General features: G+C 45.6%; 1 long non-coding RNA gene across 1 annotated transcript in view; it reads right to left on the bottom strand.

Moving 5' to 3' along the window:
* Positions 1 to 857: 857 nt before the first annotated feature.
* The window catches only part of LOC115094331, a 95,371-nt gene continuing 79,840 nt past the window's right edge, over positions 858 to 16,388 (bottom strand). Inside the window, exon 3 of the long non-coding RNA XR_003857528.1 lies at positions 858 to 1,162. This is a non-coding gene — a long non-coding RNA (uncharacterized LOC115094331). The remainder of the gene's footprint in view (positions 1,163 to 16,388) is intronic.

The raw sequence follows: 16,388 nt of genomic DNA, 5'->3' as shown, positions 1-16,388 counted from the left end.
ACTGCACCTTCCTGCTCTTCCATGTGCAGCTGACAACTGAAGACATGTCATCATGTGATAAGCTGTGTAATCATGTGACTTTTACCAAATGTTTACCACGTTCACCAAGAAGACTTCTACCTTCTCATCTTAGTCACGCTCAGCACTGGTCTTGCAAAATGATATTATTATATATAATATTAATATGCTCAGCCTGATCTTGTCTGTCTGTTGGCAAAGTGATGGAATTTGCATGTGCTGTCCACCAGCCACTAACCACCAGATTATAAAACAAAATATAAAAAAAAAAAAATACAGGTCCTGGTTCTGACCCAGTCCTGCTGCACTGAAGCACCCCCAGGATCCACTGACCCACCAACCTCTCCCTACCCCATCCCTTACTAAATCCTGCTTCAGTGGGCAGGAGCCATGGGGGATGGCTCCTGCCCCAGTCCTCTGCCTTAGCAAAATGGCCACCAGTCAACCCGAGAGCTGGCGTCATTATTTTGAATAGCAAATTTTGCGTTTCAATATAATGGCACTGGTCCTTGGGTTGACTGGCGGCCATTTTGTTAAGCCAGAGGACTGGGGAAGAAGCAACAGGGGATGGCTCCTGTCCAGTGTTCCCTCAAATGTGCAAACATTTTCTTTTTGTGCAACTTTTTATAAACAACTAAATACAAAACAAAATCTAGACCATGCTTCCATGTAAACACATAAATCAAAACAACAAAGAACAGGAAGAACTGGAAATGTATTTCCTATTTAAAAAAAAACCTTTAACTTCTTTGTGAACTGGTGCCATTTAGCCAGTGTTGCAGGTCTACCAGCAGCACTGGCTAAATGGCACCAAACATATATCAGTATTCTTCTGATTAGAAAGGCTTTCTATCATGAGATCCACTCTTGGGGAACAATATTTTTAAAACTTTTTATATAAATGCATTTAGAAACACTTATCCTGTGTTGCAATAAAGCCCAATAGTCTTTCAATAAACGGTGAGCCTCGGTTGGTCCACTGACTGCTATGAGAAGAATGCCATTCTCAAAATGGCTTTCAATTGTATAATAGAACAACGCCAAGATGTTAATGAAATAGCAGTGGCTTCGGATTATAGCCCTCCAGATAGACAGACACCACAGTGCTTTGGTGTCCTCGGCGGAAAAGTCCTTGATATCGTATCTGTAAAATAAAAATCTTCAATTGTAACTCTAACCAAATCAAAGGAAAAAAGACTCCTCTATAAACTTGCTGACTCACTTCAGACTCATCTCAGTATCTCATTTGAAAAGGGCGGCCACGTACATCATAGTCCTGTCATAATTTAAAGGGGCTTTAACAAATCATCCATTACATGAGGAGGACATGTCATCCATTGGGCCAAACCAACTGCTAAACACTTTAGTAAAACACAGCCCATTCAATGTCTTTATTTAAACCCCCTTGGTGTCATAGTATTCCATTAAACAATATATTTTTGTTCTTTCTGTATAAGCCAAAGGGGAAAGTCTCCAGCCTGGAATCAATCCCACAGTCCCAAACTTCCACTGGATGTAGTGCTTCAATCCAGAGAACCATATTACTCCCACCCCCGATGAATGCAGCTTAGATGTTCTTGAATTTTAGTCCTGATTACTCAGGTAGTTTTTCCAATGTATAGCTTGCAAGGGCACCATACTATGCAGATCACCTCTTTTGTAGAACATGATATAAAGTCCCTTAAAGTATACGGTTGAGGACCTGGAATGTAAGAGGATCACTGCTGAATGATCATAGACCTGCAGTGACCATAGGAAAAATGTCCTTTCTGACCATCACAGTCTCCTGTGATGGAGCACAAATCAAAAGCCGAAATCACAATGCGGTCTTTAATGTTAGGCTCGCTGTAAAGCGAAAGTTGGCATCTTTTGGATAGTGGAGTGCAGATGAAGGATCTCCCAGTGGTGTCTAATGTGTATGGTGTATATGGCAAAACGCACACTGTCTGTGTATCCTTCTCAGGCTGTCAAGATTGTAACAGCAAATCTCAATTTACCTATCTCCCTCTCTTGTAGGCTTGTTGTACCACTCTAACGGGTTAACCTCACTCAAGAAAATGTCATTTCATATACTGGGCTTGACATAGATATCAACCTGTGGTAGAATACAATATCTACAGTCTCAAAAATTGGCCAAATGGCAGGCTTTGGCATAAATGTCTGGGGTGACCATTGTGTAAAAATGTGTTGTGATCTGTGGCTTTACAATAAATGGAAAAATGAAAACCCCTAGGTGTATACATAATAGTAATAGGCAATTGGCAGTATAAGAAAATCGTAAATTTGTATCACATGTATTGAACCATTCAAAAGATTGCTGCAGCAAGGTTTGGACAAGCTGCTGGAGGAGAAGTCCAGCTGTTAGTCGTTGGCTTATGGAATAGCCACTGCTTATTACCGGCATTATTTATTTATTTTTGTTTTATTTTATTTTATTTTTATATACATTAGTAGCATGGGATCTAGTTATTGTTCGGGTACTTGTATCCTGGATTGGCCACTGTTGGAAACAGGATGCTGGGCTTGATGGATCCTCGGTCTGACTCAGTATGGCAACCTCTTATGTTCTTAGTAATTCCATACCCCAAATTACAACAAGAGGACATCATCTATAGAGCGTTTCGATAGTTTGATTTTATCTTTGAATGGGCAATGAGTCAACTACTGTGATTCAAACCCCCCCACGTAAAGATTGGCTATATTGAGGGGAATTGATGCTCTCATTGGTAGTACCCCTTTTATTTGTTGACAAAAAACAGCTATCAAAACTAAAGAAATTCTCTTTCATAGCAATAGCCAAATCCAATAAAAGCCACTGGTGGTACTCTTCTTGTCGCTAATCTAGTATCCAAAAACATCCTGACAATGTCAATAGCTGTCCCTTGCGGTATATTTGTATTCAACATTGTAATGTCAGTGGCTACCATGATCAAGTCAGGGATGGGTATTGGTATCTGTTCGAGAATAGATGTAATATGGGCAGAGTCTCTAATTTAGGAGGGTAAACAAAACACAACATTTCTTAAAAGCATATTAAAAAAATGGAGAGTGGTTGAGGTTCTAACAGCAATCCCCAGGCTGAAATAATGGGTTGCCCAGGTGGTTTAATACGTCATTTATGTATGTTAGGCAAGATGTAAAAAACAGGGCAAACTGGATACTCAACCCGCAGAAAAGCTGATTCTTCTTTAGCTGTAATCCAGTTATGCAAAAAAGCCTCATCAAACAAATCATCTCTATTCTCTTTTTGAGATCTAATGTGGGATCTCCTGTCAATGGCTCTAATATACTGTATTACTCAACTGACTTTCCACCTCACCTACATAATCCGCAGTATTTAAGACAACCACCACCCCTCCCTTATTTGCTGCTTTAATAATGATGCCTTGATCTCTTTCTAATTATTACAAACCCAGCCTCTCCCCACGGGTGAGATTTTGAAAAATGTCAGGGCACTGAGACTCCTGATTAGTCTGTTGCAAATCCCTCTTTACCAACTCTCTAAAAGTAGCAATGACCACAGCTCCAGGAGGAACCCAAGGTGAGGGTTTCCTTACCTCAGAGTTGACAGAGGAGTCCGTGGATGACACGGAGAAAATGATTTCAACTGCAAAGGCCAAATACATTTTTGTAAAGAAACTTCAGAATCAAACAAATGAAAACTGTTCATCCAGTTCAAATCTGGGCATTACAAGCCAGGATAATGCAAATAATATTGGGATTTCTTGTGCATGCACAAGTAAGTATTCAACCCCTGACAAACTAAGTAACTTAGCCGGATAACACTTAAGTGACTTATGCACTGTTTATCCAGCTATCTCCCCTTTGAATTTCGAGCCCACTGGGTTTTGCTGGATGCACAGGGTTCATGACCTCTGTGCACGCAGACACATGCACAGCTTAGGGAGAACAGTGCTCCTGTCCCCGGAAGCCCAACGGACCCAAGATTTGGCAAGGGCTGGGTGAGGAGAGGTCGGTGGGGGCCTTCTCTGAATCTGGTTCGGGGGGAGGGTACTTTCATTTCTTTAACATTTTAGGGGGGGGTTGTATGTTTAGTGTTTCTTCCTTTTGGATAATCTGGGGGGGTGGGGGGTGAGGAATTGTGCTGGGGAGAGGTTGAGGAGGGGGTTTGGGAATGTTCTGGGGCCACAATGGGCAGGGGAGAATGCAGTGCTGGGATCGGGCTGAGGGCAGGAGGTCAGGGTGTGCTGGGGGGACGGGGACATAATGTGCTGGGGGTGGATCAGTGAGGAGAAAAGAGGTCAAGTGCGCTGGGGTCAAAGTGTGCTGAAGTTGAGCTGGGGATAGGTGTGCTGGACTCTTGCTGGAGAGGGGGGGCCGAGCATGCTGGGCTACATTGGAGTATGGGGGTGGCAGGCTGTGCTGGGTTCGAGCTGAGGTGGTCAGAGTGTGCTGGAGTCAACAGTTGGGGGATCGGGCTGGGCAAGTGAAAAGAAGAGCTAGAATTGGGTAGAGGCAGCATGAGCTGGGGTTAGGCTAAGGAGGAAGACTGGAGTGCTAGGGAAAGGCTGGAACAGGGGCTGGGGATAGTCTGAGGAGAGAGAAAGACATGCTGGGATCAGGCTATGGCTGGGGGTCAGGCTGGAGAAGGTGGGCTGAGTGAGCAGTGTGCTACGACTGGATTAGGGAGGGTGGTCAGGAGTGTGCTGCGCCACGTTGGGCAGGGGACAAGAGAGTCCTGTGATAGAGATGGGGGCAGGGGATTGGCTGGAGAGTGGGATCAGAGTCCAGCTCAGAAGAAGGGAAGGAGGGCTGGGGATGGGGAGCAGGGCAGTAAATCGTAGCCACTGCGGGAGTATTAACAGATTTCAGGTAGTCCTGGTATGATCTGCATCGCACTGAACACTCAGTCCAGGACAAGGTTAATCCGCTGGTAACGTCAAATCTTCCACACCCTTGTGGCAGAGATCCAGCTGGAGTATCTCAGCCATTGGGTAGTGCTGCTGGGCAGACTGGATGAACTATTTTGGTCTTTATCTGCCATCGTTTTCCGTGTTACCATGAGAGAAGCAGGGGTCCTCTCACTGGTTCTCAACCAGTTCTGGAAACAGAGCTGGTGTGTCACTGACAGACAGTATTGCTGGGACATAGAAAGAGTAAAGGGTATCATGTTCAGCGGAGCTCGGGCTGTGGCAGACGAAACATGCAGAGGCGCATCCCTCCCCATGTACTTACGAAGTGGGGACTCACCAGTGGCTGGAAGCGGTACCATGCCTTTGACTATAAGCTGTTTCACGCTTCCCGTCTGCTCTTTAATGGGTGCCAATCACTCAAGCTTCTTTCTTGGCTGATGTAGTATAACTTTCTAAAATCTATTAACTGGCTTTCTAAATTTTAATTTACTATAATTGAAATTAATTTCCACAGCTGTAATTTTCAGTGATGTACAATCACAGAACTTTTGCTGTTTATAGCCAATTAGGTTTAAGCCTGTGTTTGGTCTAGTGGCTGCTCTGCCAAAACATTGTCAGGGTAGAAGCATCCAGCTGTGAGACACCACAAGGTGCCGCATGTGCTGTGAATTAGAGGGACCTGCAGGAGGGAAACGGGCAGAGCGCCTCTGTGTTCCCAGGCGTACTGCTGCCCCGATAACATCTGAGGCACGCTGGGGAAGGCAGCTCAGTTACAGTGGCGGATCACACAGCTCCTGGACAAGGATGATAGATAGCAGGAGTGGACCCACCCTTCAAAAACCTCTCTCATTTGGTTCCTTCACAGTTCACCTGGAAAGGTGCAGCGCACGATAGGACTTCTTAAGGCAGGGCTTCCCAAGCTGTGGGTCAGGACCCCAACCGGAGTCAGGAAACCTCCCACTGGGGTCACTTCGACTGGCTGCAGCCTTCAGGAACCGGCAGCGGCAGCACCGTTCGTAGAAGAAGTCAGCATGGGGGGGCCTGGGAGCCAGCGCACGCGTGTAGGTCCTTCGTGAGCCCTGCCTGAGGCCTCCGCAGGGCCTGTGAGCTCGCGCTGGCTTTCAGGTCCCCCATGCTGGCCTTTGTAACTTTCTAATGCTGCTGCTGCTGCCCTTGCAGATAACTTTCAGTCTTGGGACCAGCCATGAATGGATGGGAAAGTCAAGAGTGCATGAACTGTGCAGCGTGTGCCACTGCTCTTCCCTTCTCACCCACCACTGAAACTTCCCAAGAGAAAAGTGTTGTCCGTCGTCAGCCTCTTCCCATCAGTTATCATCCACCTTTGGCCCAGGGCTCAAAAGAAAATATTACTGCTGACCCCGGCCAGGAGGAGGTTTGGAGGGAGGAATTAAGACGCAGGAGGTGTTTGAGGGTTGGATCAGACGGACAGAGATTGCTGCGGAGGGTGAAAGAGAGGGGGGGGGGGGAAATGATTGGGCGATGAGAGAGGAGCAGCTAGGTGTGTGCGAGAGAAAGTTTGGAGGGAGGAGATGAGAGAAGGGATGGGGATTGTTAGTGTGAGGAGGGAATGACAAAGGATTAGTTGGGGGTTATAAGAAGGGCTTGGGGCAAGCGACTTCTCACGCATCTCCCCCTCACAGACTCCGAAGATAGCTTCTGGGAGACCTCGCCTAGGTTTAATACAATTGCTGTTTGGGGGAAGCAGCTCCTTTCCGACCTGCCTGCCCCACATCTGACACGCCTTGCCGCGAGAGGGAGCGTGGATCTGGGTCCTGAGAGCTCGCCGCACTTATTGCCATGCGCTTTTAAGCTGATCTGTCAGCAATATTTAGCGGCTTCTATGAGGGAAATTCAATTTAAGCTATTACACAGATTCCCAGGGCTTGGGGTGTTTTGATGAAACTGGGGGACTCTGACACCAGTCTAAAGTGTAAAGCAGTCGCGGGAGATCTTTGTCACATGTTCACTGGGTGTCCTAAGCTGCAGCCCTTTTGGCATCATGTTATCACTCATCTGGTCCGGAGAATCCTTTTATTTATCTCTGGGATAAGCGGGATCTCATTCCACAGGGGGTAGGACATTTCTTGCGGGAGCTAATCCTCCTGGCATGAAAGGCGATTTTGGCTAATTGGAAGTCGGATGAGGCACCTTCTTTTGCACAGTGGAAAGCAATGGTGTCTTATCCTGCATGCTTGGGATCTTTCCGGAGGAGAAATCTGGCATCCCACAAGGTGCTTCGAGCTTTGAAAGGTTATTTTCTCTGGTGGTGGCATTAGGAGCTTCAGGACTGCACCTGGTGTTCACAGTGCTTAGCTATTTATACTGCTTGACTAAGCTTGTTTGATGGTGTGTGCGGTTCTCGATGGGCGTGCGAACGTGTGAGCGTGCGGGGAGTGACTGAGGCGCGATTGCTTGTTTTACGTTGGGTTGCAACCTTTGCCTGGGATGGGGTCACCGTGAAAAATCTGGGTCATTGTAGTTAGATTATAGCCAGCGTTGTGACTGTTTTCTTTCTCTCGGCTGTTATAACTTTGTTCTTTTGTCTGTTTTGTCAATGACCCAATAAAGATGAATTAAAAAAAAAAAAAGAAGGGCTTGGGGGCCAGAGAGAATCAGCTGGGGAGGTGGGAGGAGGCAGGGGATGTAACGGGATCAGCTGGAGGGGGTAGAGGTGGAGGTTGAGAGAAAAGATCGACTAGGGAGAATGGATGTTGAAAGAGGGGATCCACTGAAGGGGACAATAGTAAGAGAGGAGATCCTCTGGAGGAGGTGGAGGTTGAAGGGATCAACTGGAGAAGGCAGAAGTGTGGAGAGGGAATCAGTTGGAGTGCAGAGAGGGTGAGAGTGGACTGAATGTTGCAGAGGGCCCGCCCTCCTGCTCATTTATTTTGGTTGTCCTTTAGTCTGGGCTCATGTGAATGGGGTCACATTGGTTATAAACCTGAAAAGCCTGGTATTGAGGCATGAATCTATCCCCTCGGCTCTGTAGCCCTGGATGGGCAGGCTGGAAGTCTCCTGTCTCATTTGCCAGCCTCTGCTGTATTGATTTTCTGTTTGTTTTCTGCCTTGTATGGGTAAATATTCCCTTTTAACTCTGAATACAACCATTAAAAATAGATGATTGCCTTTATTAAAATTCTTTTACATTCAAATTGGCTTTTAATATTTTATGAAACGCTCTTTGAAGAGTGTGCTTGATGGGCGATGCTGTCAGCTGAAGACTCTATCATAGTGTGAGGCTGGTGTCCAGCCCAGGATTCCCCCCTCACTCTCCACTGATTGTATTTTACAGTAGTACTGGTGGTTCCGGTGGCAATCTCTGTGCGCCGGGCAAGGTCATAAGACACCAAACCGGACCAAAGTCAAAACGTTCCTGCTGATACACCACGTCAAGAACAGGCCACCTCAAAATGACCGCAGTGTTTCTCCTGGTGCCTGAAAAGCACCGAACTGGATAGAAAGGCCTGCACGTCCTATGCCGCCCAGTATCTCCGAGGGAAGGGGATCATTAATGCAGCATTTGTCATGCAACACAGTCTGTTTGCTGAAAGCTTTGACCTCATGGGTCTAGAAAGTAACACAGTAACAAAGTGGATGAGCGAGAAGGGACTAATTGGCCCACTCACGTCTGCCCAGTTAATCCAGTCCACAATGCTACGTTTATATCCCAGTTTCCAGCCTTAGAGGCTTGACTGCTTGTAAGGTATCACACCTTATCCAAAGCAGTTTTTTGTTTTCTTCCTTATTTTTTTGGCTGTCATTCGGGGTAGATGAGCATACAAATTCCCAGACTTCATCTGGCACTCAGGCACCCTCTGCCCCCCACCCCCCCACCCCCATGGCCTACCACCAAGTTTTGTAATAATCAAACAGTAGGGATGTGCATTCATTTGTAACGCATGCCAAAAATGCAATCAGTGAGGCCATTTTCAGTTTGTTTCAAATGGAACCAACTGGAAATAGCCTCCTGCCAAAATACCCCAAGATTTTTGTATTCATGGCATAAGAACATAAGAACATGCCATACTGGGTCAGACCAAGGGTCCATCAAGCCCAGCATCCTGTTTCCAACAGTGGCCAACCCAGGCCATAAGAACCTGGCAAGTACCCAAAAACTAAGCCTATTCCATGTTACCATTGTTAATAGCAGTGGCTATTCTCTAAGTGAACCTAATAGCAGGTAATGGACTTCTCCAAGAACTTATCCAATCCTTTTTTAAACACCGCTATACTAACTGCACTAACCACATCCTCTGGCAACAAATTCCAGAGTTTAATTGTGCATTGAGTAAAAAAGAACTTTCTCCGATTAGTTTTAAATGTGCCCCATACTAACTTCATGGAGTGCCCCCTAGTCTTTCTACTATCCGAAAGAGTAAATAACCGATTCACATCTACCCGTTCTAGACCTCTCATAATTTTAAACACCTCTATCATATCCCCCCTCAGCCGACTCTTCTCCAAGCTGAAAAGTCCTAACCTCTTTAGTCTTTCCTCATAAGGGAGCTGTTCCATTCCCCTTATCATTTTGGTAGCCCTTCTCTGTACCTTCTCCATCGCAACTATATCTTTTTTGAGATGTGGCGACCAGAACTGTACACAGTATTCAAGGTGCGGTCTCACCATGGAGCGATACAGAGGCATTATGACATTTTCTGTTTTATTCACCATTCCCTTTCTAATTCCCAACATTGTTTGCTTTTTTGACTGCCGCAGCACACTGAACCGACAATTTCAATGTGTTATCCACTATGACGCCTAGATCTCTTTCTTGGATTGTAGCACCTAATATGGAACCAAACATTGTGTAATTATAGCATGGGTTATTTTTCCCTATATGCATCACCTTGCACCTATCGACATTAAATTTCATCTGCCACTTGGATGCCCAATTTTCCAGTCTCACAAGGTCTTCCTGCAATTTATCACAATCTGCTTGTGATTTAACTACTCTGAACAATTTTGTGTCATCTGCAAATTTGATTATCTCACTCGTCGTATTTCTTTCCAGATCATTTATAAATATATTGAAAAGTAAGGGTCCCAATACAGATCCCTGAGGCACTCCACTGTCCACTCCCTTCCACTGAGAAAACTGTCCATTTAATCCTACTCTCTGTTTCCTGTCTTTTAGCCAGTTTGCAATCCATGAAAGGACATCGCCACCTATCCCATGACTTTTTACTTTTCCTAGAAGCCTCTCATGAGGAACTTTGTCAAACGCCTTCTGAAAATCCAAGTATTCTACATCTACCGGTTCACCTTTATCCACATGTTTATTAACTCCTTCAAAAAAAGTGAAGCATATAAAAAAAACAAACAAAAAAATATAACAAATGGACCTCCCATGGTCCTGGGTGAGCCTTCCCAGCCGAATTTACCCATGCAAGCCACTAAGGCCTAGTGACGAGCTGGGCCCGTGTCAGGAAGGACTCAGCACTGGGCCCAGGCAGCTTTTTGTCCCGGGAAGGCCCAGCCAGGGCTGCCAGAGGTCCATTTTTTAAATTGGTTCTTTTTTTTTTGTTTGTTTTCTTATTTTTTTCCCTTGTTTAATGATTTGTTTTTTGTTTTTTTTAATTCAGCAAACAAACCAAACAAAACAAAGAACATTAAACAAACTGAATAAAAACCAGCAAAGAAAAAAAAAAACTAACCAAAATTTTGGAGGCTTCACATCCATTATAACAACTGCAAAAATGCATTTCCTTTACCTGCTCTTTTTCTTCCTATGACCTCTCCCCGTTCATCTGCTCTTGAGGGAGTGAAAGATGGGTTGTTGGTAAGGTTGCAACCTCCTAAAACTGGTTCCTACTTCCGTCTCTATATCTGTCCCAAGTATGCCTGAATTCTGCCACAATGCTGGTCAGGCCCAGATACAGGCAAATGCTGAGGGCACCAGGTGCCTGGGCTGAAGAAGAGTTTGCCTGCACTTGCTTTAGTGCTGCTTTAAAAAGGCACTGCAATGATACACTAAATACTGCCCACTGAACATCTACAGATGCAATGAGGGCCAGATTTAAGATTCTGTAGCCTATAGGTATGATTGGAGAGTGGAGTGGGGTCTACCCCTCTCCACCAGTCCTGCCTATAGGTGCCAAAATCTTAAATCCTGCCCTGTCAGTAAAGACGTATTTTTCAAGTCTCTTCTTAACCTTGGAAACCTTGCTATGTCAGTTTGGTGGTTCAGGTGAGATGCCATGCTGTCTTGGTAGATGTAGATAAGTCAGCGTCTTGCTATACTCACAGAGGATGGCATTATCCTGTCTCTTTGATGATGGAATACATTAGTAACAGAGTGAATTTCAATGTATCACTGGCCACTCCAAGCCCACTATATGTTTTTTATTATCAGCAAGTCTCTTGTGCAAGCTGTCACACAATACTGGTGCCAATGCAAGATCAAAGCTTGCAACAGCTGGGTATGCTGCCCCCTAGCACCTGAAAGATTTTGGACTTTGTCTTCTTAGCGATAGTACCGAGGGGCCTGCAGTACCTGAGAGTTTGGCTCCGGAATTCTTTTAATGTGCAGGTCAGGTACGTCAGAGATGGACTCCAAGCACTGTTCACATTCAAAGGCTTTGACCTTGCAGGGTTTTAGATACCCAGGCAATGGAATATTTCTCCGTCGCTCGAAGGCCTGCATCCAGGGCCCATCCACTGTCCTGAGAGAAGTTGCAATGCCATATGCATCAAGCAGTTTGTGGGAGCTTCTGGGTGGGTTGTCCCTGGTATAGGCACTGAGAAATACAATTGGGAGTCCCTGTGCTTTACTCGTCCGTGTGCCAAGTTCTGGTACTGAGCAAGCGTGCAGTCAGCTTCCCGGTGAGTCGGTAACAGATCGTTGGTGACAGGTTCCTCTGCTCCCACCTTCAGGGTACAAAATGACTCCTCATGGCAAAAATCTGCCCACAGCAGCTGCAGCCAGATCTGAAACCGACTCGCTTTTTGAGGTCGCCGTCTTCGAATCTTTTCCCAGGTTGTTTCAATAAGCATTGCTCCATTAGCCTCCAGCACATATTAAGGAGAGAGACTGGATTTTGGTGAATCTCGAGGTTTTTTCCTGCCTCAAGAACTGCCTTCAGAAACAAACCTGAGGTGTGAATCTAAGAAAGGATGAAAGTCATTGCCATGCATATGACCCCAAGTTCTTGTGAAACTCCCGGAAAAAGCCTGTCAGTTCCTTGCTGCTCTTCCTGGTTCAGTATGCAAAAGGATTGATTCTTTACTGAGCAGGTTATGCAGATGGGGGGGATGCCAACTGGCATTTCAATGTATTAAGGTTGAGATCTTTATAAACCTGCTGATCTGGTAATTCTATCCACAGGTGCTACTTATGCATTAATTAATTCATTCATTCATTCAATCCTCTCTGCCTCAAATGGCACATAAGGCCTCCATAAGAGAACACCACTGCTGCCAACCTGTGACCTGGGTGATGATGGTCTCCCACGAGAGGGAGCACATCGTCAGCTCTTTCTCCGCTTTCTCTACAACAGCGGTCTTTTTCTAAATAAAAAAAGGTGCCAGGCTGAGGCCAGCGGCGGAAAAGGAAACCAAGACGAGGTTCTAGCCTGATCTGGCAAAAAAAAAAATCATCCCTGCTCTACGGCATCTCCACTAGGGATTGATTGTGTGGCGATGGAGTCCTAGCTTACCTGTAGTGCTGCGTACGCCACTAGACAGGCTCCTGCCGGCAGGTGAAGCAGCCCCTCTGCTCCTGCGCTTCTTTCAGACCTCAGTGGTCTGCAGTGACCTGAGTTTTGGTCCCTTCCTTCCTCTCAGGTGTCCAGCAAAGGTTCCACACGTTTCTGCAGCCTTGGGTAGGCTATAGGGACAGGACCCACTGGTCTTCAGCATTCAGCGTCTGTATCAACGGCACACACCACTTTCAGTACCTGGCAGTGAAAAATTCAATGTTTTCACAGGAGTCCTGAGCGGCGGGGGAAGGTGGGCTGTGGAACCTCCAGGACACCCGAGCACTGCTTTTTCCCTTCTGCTTAACTTACTCTGCCCACATCCACCTCCTGCCCTGACTCAGCTGAGCTGTCATTTAAGTTCCACCCACTCCCCAGAGCTCTCATCTACCTCATGGTTAAATGTTCTTAAAAACTAAATGACAGGCAATTTCTGCTAATCCTCACCCAGTTCCGAAGCAGTGACAGAAGCTTCAAAGCTGTGACAATTTCCATTTCATTTCAGGCTGCCTGGAATTTTTTAATAATCATGTCAGAGCGGTGGAGAAATGATTCCCAGCTGCCCTTCTTCAGGAGGCATTATTTTCTTTTTAATCTTAGTTCTGACAAATATACACCGATTTCCCAACCCTCTCAGTCTCGGGGCTTCCACGTGTCTCCTTCATTCTTTGTCGCCTTCCTATTTCTTGCCCCCTGGTGCCATCGGCTCCAGGACATGCACGTCCTGGGGGCTTTATGCGTCGTTCCCCGTCTGCAGGAAAAGGGAGACTGTAAGCAGCGACCCAGGCTCTTGCGAGTGGCAGCCCCCAACCAGCATCGGGAGACCCTGAAGGGCACCCAAGCAGTGCACTGCTGTGCTGAAAGGGGCTCCTGGGGTCAGTGCTGAAACATCTCCAGCAAGCAAAGAGCGAGCTCCACCTTCCTCCTCACAGGGCACAGAGAGGAGTAATTCAGCCACTTGCACGTAGGACCATGCGCCAGGCATTACATAATAGTGACCAATAGGAAGGGCCTTTCCTAGCAATTAATGCTGTGCCGGGAAGAGACAAGGGCCTACAAAACCCAAGAAAATAACTCACTCAGCTACAAGGGGCAGGAATTACTGCCTTACTTTATTCTGTTTTATAGCCTGCCTCCTCACAAGATAACAGCGATAAACACAAAGAGAAGGATCGGTAAAAAGGACTTTTATCGAATCTTGCCCGACTCTGGCCGAGTTTCGCTCTTCTAGGAGCTGCCTCAGGGGCTTATCAGCCACATCTGTTGGCTCTTCCACGGGCACACTATTTTTTAAGAATTGTAAGGTATTGAAAGTTGTATCTTTTCATACATTGGAACTATGTATGAGAAGTATACTTATTGCTTGAAACCTCACTAATATAGCGATTGTTTCAACACCAATATATACTCGTTTGCTGCGGCGCGTCTTGGAGTCATTACTATACTCCATGACGCGCTGCAGATTTGCTGCAAACAAACGAGTATATATTGGTGTTGAAACAATCGCTATATTAGTGAGGTTTCAAGCAATAAGTAGACTTCTCATACATAGTTCCAATGTATGAAAAGATACAACTTTCAATACCTTACAATTCTTAAAAAATAGTGTGCCCGTGGAAGAGCCAACAGATGTGGCTGATAAGCCCCTGAGTCAGCTCCTAGAAGAGCGAAACTCGGCCAGAGTCGGGCAAGATTCAATAAAAGTCCTTTTTACCGATCCTTCTCTTCGCTGCTAGCCATATTGGATCGGCTTCCGCTTTGTTTTTTGGGATCATCCTCACAAAATAATACTCAAGAGTGGATTAACAGTAGCCATACGGCACAAATATAATCACGTGACATAAAAATAAACACAAGAAGCACAAAACAGAACAAGCAATATAAAACCAATAATCAATACCGTAGGGCTCAGCATAAAATACCGCTGCGCTCAGTACCAAATCATAGTCAAGCCTGATCAGTTCACAACACTGGCATCAAAGGCTTGATTAGGGTTTAATCATCCTCCTAAAGACGAAAGAGTTGTCAGTTTTGCAAAGAGAAATAGGAAGATGATTCCAGACATTTGGGCCCATGTCGGAGAAAGCTCTCCTCCTAGTCCCTACTGAATGAATCTCTCTTGCAGATGGAAATGCCAGGTGAGCTTCATCTATGGACCTAAGTTCCCCTAACAGAGATGTTAGAGCCCTACTAACTAAATTGTGGGGGGCTCTAAAAACCAGCGTAAGCACTGTAAAATTGCATCCAAACGAAAGAGGCAGCAGGTGAAGGTCTGCAAGAAGTGGAGTAATATGGTCCCATTTGCAAAGACCATTAATCAGTCTTGCTGCATTATTTTGAATAACCTGGAGATAATCAATGGGATATTTAGATAACCCCAAATAAACACTGTTGCATTAGTCAAATCTGGACAATAGCAGTGCCTAAACCACAGTGTTCAAATTATGGCGCAATATGAGAGGACGCAGCTGCTTTGCCACATAAAGGTAGTAAGAAATATATCTAATAACGGCAGAGACTTTGCAATCCACCAACACTCTGCACACACGAATGGATTTAGATGGAACAAATAAAGCAACTTTCAATACAATGGAGGGGGGCAAGAAATGACAGGAAAGATTTTCTCATCTAAAGTAGCTCTGACAATGAAACTTAACTTCATGACCCTCAACCAACTAGAGGGTTGGCCAGTCCGAGTGCCAGGGAGCTCTGCTTGGACCCGTGCATCCACTTCTGTGATATTTAATGGAAAACAACAGATTCATGCGTGGTATTGGGAAGGGGCTAAATATGACCTCTTCTGACCATTATACAGTTACCTTCCACCCCACAACAGAGGGCACCTGCAGCCTTCTTACTGGGCTCAGGCGCTGCCATTGAAACAAACCCTCCTTCTCCTCCTCCTCCATTCCCATCCACAAACTAGGGCAAGCCAGGACGCTGATGCACCCGGTAATGGTTTGCTGATCTGAGGATTTCAGAGCAATTTCAGAGGTTGACTCAGGTTTCTGTGTATGTCTATAGATTAGTTCTGCAGCGGAAACCCAAAAGGTTTTAAGAGCTAATACATAAAAAAAAAAAAGATCTTTATCTGCTACTGGAATTCAAGTGCCAGCGAAGAGTAAATGATATTTTGATATGCAACCTCACAGGGAAGGAAGGAAAGAAATGGAAATGGAAAGTGATGTGCAGAGCAGCCGACAGATGATTAAAACTGACGCTGAAAGTCCTTGTGACTCTCTGTTCAAGGATTTCCTGCACAGCTGTTGCAGGAGACAGCCCTGCCTTAATTTTTAAAGCCATCACTTATTAAACATCTCCTATTTGCATCTTAACACCTTCTTCTTACTTAATTCTAATCAACAGAGGATTCGGGGACAGGCACGTCAGACTCCATTACTGCTCCGAAGAAGAGAAGGTGGCTCAGGAATTCTCCATCCATCACGCATGTAAATTCCTCACTGGCCACAGACTTTCTAAATGTGCCAGATCCAAGTATGCAGGAACTAGGAGATCTACTCTCTGCTTTAGACAGATTTTTTTTTAAGGTGATTGAATTATGAATATATATATAAAAGATGCACGAATGGACAGTAGCCAGGGTTGAGGCCTTGACGACTGGTCCTGCTGCTCACAAGTTTCACACTTCTACTAATTTTCAGTCCCTTTTGTGTCTGTCAATTGTGCCACACAGATAGGAACCCAGCATGGTCCACTTACCCCAGTCTCTTCTACAACTACACTGCCCATAACAGCACCTGGTCAGACAGCACGCACAAAC

This window comes from Rhinatrema bivittatum, chromosome 6 (assembly GCF_901001135.1).
Source record: "Rhinatrema bivittatum chromosome 6, aRhiBiv1.1, whole genome shotgun sequence".
Taxonomy (NCBI): Eukaryota; Metazoa; Chordata; class Amphibia; order Gymnophiona; family Rhinatrematidae; genus Rhinatrema; species Rhinatrema bivittatum.
The sequence above is the reverse complement of the archived record's forward strand: the minus strand, read 5'-3'. Positions and strand labels throughout refer to the sequence as shown.